The following is a 4,971-nucleotide window of genomic DNA, read 5'->3' on the forward strand; positions in this document are numbered from 1 at the left end:
TAGTAGTGTAGTAATTTAAGTGTTAGATTTTGTCAATTTACTGGACATGAAGTATGCCGGAAAATGTATATATGATATTCCAACTTTATTCTGCATTGTAGCACAGGGAAGAAAATATTGTCTCCTCCAAAGAGCTTGATCTTTTACTATTACCTATCTTGAATGCTTCAGTGACGCAGAGATTTGTTCAGTCTGGTGGAACTCATCAGATGTCAGAAACACCCCATAATTCATTGTGCAGATATTTGTGTCATCTCTCCTGAAGCATGGAGGGAACTAGTGCCTCATCTGCAATGTCTCAAAATTCTCTTTGCAGAAAACCCATTGCAAATGGCTGGCTGTAGGGACTGGAGAGAAAAAAATATCTGATCCCTTTAATAAAAGACACAAGTTGCTTATGTGTATTCTGCTCCTGCCCTTTCCCCAAAGAGAAAATCTTGATTTCACCTGTGATTTTTCCTCCCCACAATGGCAAGTATTGGTCCTATTTCCCACTAATAAAAGTGATAGTGTTCATTTTGGGACCACCTCCACACCAAAAGTAAATGCTATATTGAAAGATCAAGGCAAAGAGCAAATTCCTTTGCTGCTTTTTAAAGGTCTCTAAGAAAATACTGCATCACAACAATCTAAGCACTTCTTTCAAAACTATTAGCTCACCGAAACAAAATGTAAAGTTGTAATATTATAGCATATAATTACTGTTTGGCATCTCTCATGATAGATGCAATACGCCACAGCATCTTCCTAGAAAAGCATTGGCTTAAATAGTCCTCTCATTCTTTTTATTATGTTGTCAGTCAAACCAGTTTCAATAAACATCTGGCATGCTTCTGGAACTATAGACATGATCTTTAAGTATACTTTGTGTCTTAGATAATTTATCAAACCTGCTAGTTTGCCATAATTGATGCTGCTGTCTGTTTCTGATCAAGGAACAGAGTTTCAGAGATTTGGCAAAGAGTAGGTCTGTTGCTGTTTCACAGTCACTAATATCAGATCTGCTCAGTAGTGGATGAGCCAGAAATGTGTATTTGATCTAGTTCAGGCATGTGAACACGACTTAATCTCTTTCGAATTTTTTTGAGAAGATGATAATAAAGTTAACAGTTTCATGCACTTATGCTGGTTTGGTATAATCTGCAGAAGAGATATCAGGTAGTACCTTATCTGGTGCAAAGTTAGCATTGCATAGACAGGCAATATTGGATGTAGCATAAAGCCTGCCTATACAAAGTTAATCCGTCATTGTCTTTGGAACAAATTTGAACTGGCAAAGTGAGTTCATACCAAATCAGTACCTTTTTCTATCATGCATTCGCACTATTTCTGATCTGGTACCGGGAGTCTTAGAGCTAGTATTACTGTATGATAGATCTGAGCAGTTTGTAATGTATTATATATAAAATGGCAAATAAAGTTGTTCTTGATGAGTTTAGCTTCCAGGTGATTCACAATTATTGTCTCTTCATGCCTTATCACAGGATAGCTCACAGATAAAAGTGTATTTTACTTCACACTCAGCTCCAACTAACTCAAGAAGAGCACGTGATTCACAGCTGGAGAAACACTGAACTAGACTGCTGGAATGAATGGGTTGTTTCTTGGGAATAACTGAAAAATTCTGCATTATGATGCAAACTTACTTTTTACTGCTTCACTCCATGCCCATCCTACAGTCTGTTTCTCTTTCTGAAATAAATATGCCTGCTTCAGTCTGAAGCCAGGATTCCCTTGTAGTAGTTTGTTCAGATCATCCATCTATAAAGCAGACTCACAGCTGCCAGTTCTGTTAGGTCAGATTGTACAATACCTCTATTTTTCCAGAGACTAGCAGAGTTTAAGACATGAATAAGAGGGAGCAGCTGGGGGCATGGTCATTGCTGATAAGGCACAGGTGACCACAGTAAGTCATAAATAAAATACACATTTGATACAGAACATGCTATCAGTTTTCTAAGTACCTTTCTAATTAACAGGCTCACAGCTTGCAGATCCTTTCAGACCTCACTATAAGTAAGTCCACACTATACAGTTGATTTTAGTGTTTCTTTCTGGCCATCAATATTGATTTATCCAGTTTCTCTCTAAAGGTCGATCACTATCTACAAACTAGCAATGAATTGTGCACAGTCCGTCCAAGATATTAGAACATCTTTCAAATTGCATCCTTGTTTGTAGTGGAATGGGGTATGCTGTAGCCTAATTATAGTGTAAACAGCAATTCTATGGATACAATTGCAAATGCATCTAATTCAGAGAATCGTAGAATCATTTGGTTGGAAAAGACCTTTAAGATCATAGGGTCCACTACCAAACCATGTCTCTAAGCACCTCATCTACCCGTCTTTTAAATACCTCCAGGGATGGTGACTCCACCACTTCCCTGGGTAGCCCATTCCAGTGCCTGATAACCCTTTCAGTGAAGAAAATTTTCCTAATATGCAACCTAAACCTTCCCTGGCGCAATTTGAGGCCATTTCCTCTCATCCTATCTCTTGTTACTTGGGAAAAGACTCTGACACCCACCTCACTACAGCCCCCTTTCAGGTAGTTGTAGAGGGTGATAAGGTTTCCCCCTGAGCCTCCTCTTCTCCAGACTAAACAACCCCAGTCCTCTCAGCCGCTCCTCATAAGACTTGTGCTCCAGACTCTTCATCATCTTCGTTGCCCTTCTCTGGACACACTCCAGTGACTCAATGTGCTTCTTTTAGTGAGGGGCCCAAAACTGAACATAGTATTCAAGATGCAGCCTCACCAGTGCTGAGTATGGGGAAGGATGACTTCTCTGGTCCTGCTGGTCACATTATTTCTGATACAAGCCAGGATGCCATGGGCCTTCTTGGCCACCTGTGCACAATTCTGGCTCATGTGTAGTCAGCTGTTAACCAGTACCCCCAGATCCTCCCCCGCCATGCAGCTTTCCAGATACTTTTCTCCAAGACTGTAGAGTTGCACAGGGTTGTTGTTACCCAAGTGCAGGACCTGGCATTTGGCCTTGTTGAACCTTGTACAATTGGCCACAGCCCATGGATCCAGCCTGTCCAGGTCCCTCTGTAGAGTCTTCCTACCCTCAAGCAGATCAACACTTCCACCCAGCTTAGCGTCAACTTGTTGAGGGTACATTCAATCCCCTTGTCCAGGTCATTGGTAAAGATATTAAACCCTTTGGACCCAGCCATCCAGACAGTTCTTTACCCAAAGATCCTCTTATGTGGCCCAGGCAGAGAAATATCAAGTCTTTGTATTATTTAGCACAAATTGAGTATATTTCCATTAATATCAAGGTGAAATAGATTACAAGTTTAAGTGAATGGTAAATGTCTGTCTTTGTATAGCACGAATATCTGAAAAAAACCTTCAGTAAGTGTATATCTTGCAAAGGCTTTTGTAAATAATTTTAGTGGCCTTTTCTCAGACTTTTAGTGCAGATGGAAGGTTAAAAGCTAGACACCAGTAGGCCTGTCTGAGTTCATATTAATGAAAAAACTTCAAAACCTTGATAATAACATGAGTCACGAAAAAATCTTGGTTAAATCACTCCATTGTAGGAAGAACAAGCTGAAAAAAGGCACTCACTTAACTTAACTTTGAGAGTTACATGTACATTCTAATCTAATCAGATTCATAGGATTAATTCTGCCAAACAGAATGAGAAAATTAGAACAGCAGAAAAGGTTGCATGTGAAAAACTGGAACTTCAAAGCATCCATCCAATCAGTTGTAAACATCTAAAACCAGAAAAGGAGACTAATCTCATACCAGTCTTTTTTGCCTGAAAATTATCAGGCTTTTGGTCTACGAGACGAGCGGAAAACTGGCTCAAAGAATGACAGCCAGAGGTCAATGTTACTCCGCAGGGGCTGGTATCAGAGGCGGGAAGTGAAAATCTAGGACGCAGTGGGCACAAACTACAGTGGAGAAAATTCCAGCTGATCCTAAGGAAAAAATACTTCACTGTGAGAGTAGTTAGCCATTGCAGCAAGCTGCCCAGAAAGTCTGCAGAATCCCAGTCTCTGGAGATTTTTCAAGTCTGTGAGTGCCCTGATCTGATTTTGAAGTTAGAACTGCTTTGAGCAGCTGTTTGAAGTAAATGACCTCCAGATGTCCCTTCCACTCTAAATTATTCTGTTTCTTTGGGACTAATGGAGGAAACAAATTTTGACCAGGAATTGATGGGCAGATGCAAACTAAGCAGGCTGAGGAGAGGGCTTTGTGCAGCTGTGTGGCTTGGCAGTGCCACACGTTGTTGGATCATGTATGTTCACTGGACAGTGATATAATTATGATGGTGAAACATGAGAAGAAAAGGAGCCTCTCAGAGGCAGAACTCCGATAATGTGGCACAGCATGAAAATAGCAGCCCTAAGATCCACTTCCAAAGGCAAAAAATAATCCAGTGTCGTTAGTAGAGAAATGATGGAGTATCCATCTGAGAAATTATATAGCAAGTACAAGTGGAAAGTCAGTGACATTCTGCATCACTAAAGCTTCCAAGTAGTTTTCAAGGGTAACGAATATCTTTTATTTGCAAAGGAGGCTACAAAGCCAGAAGGGATTTTTATAATCATTTAATTTGACCTCCTATTTAAAACATGCATAGCACTTTCTCTTTATAGAGAGCATAAGTTTTAGAAAAAATCTCATTTTGCAATGTACGAATTTTCAGGGGTAAAGAATCTAACAACTCTGAGAGAATTGTGCCAAAGGTTAATGAACTTCACTGAACTTTATTTCTAGCTTAAAATTGCCTGGCTTTATCTTCCACTGGTGGGTTGATTTTATGCTTTGCCTGCTACAGTAAGAAATTTCATAATAACCTCTGAAAATTCTGCTTTCCGTCTAGGTATTTAGAGAGTGTAACCAAGTTTGCTTTTTACCATTTTGCTCCAGGGTTTTCAAAATCTTATACCAAACATCACTTCCAGAGCTGGCAGTGCTCTGGGCCTCATGGGGCCTGGTCACTGAGGG

The sequence above is a fragment of the Egretta garzetta genome, unplaced genomic scaffold, assembly GCF_000687185.1.
Source record: "Egretta garzetta isolate BGI_Z169 unplaced genomic scaffold, ASM68718v1 scaffold610, whole genome shotgun sequence".
NCBI lineage: Eukaryota > Metazoa > Chordata > Aves > Pelecaniformes > Ardeidae > Egretta > Egretta garzetta.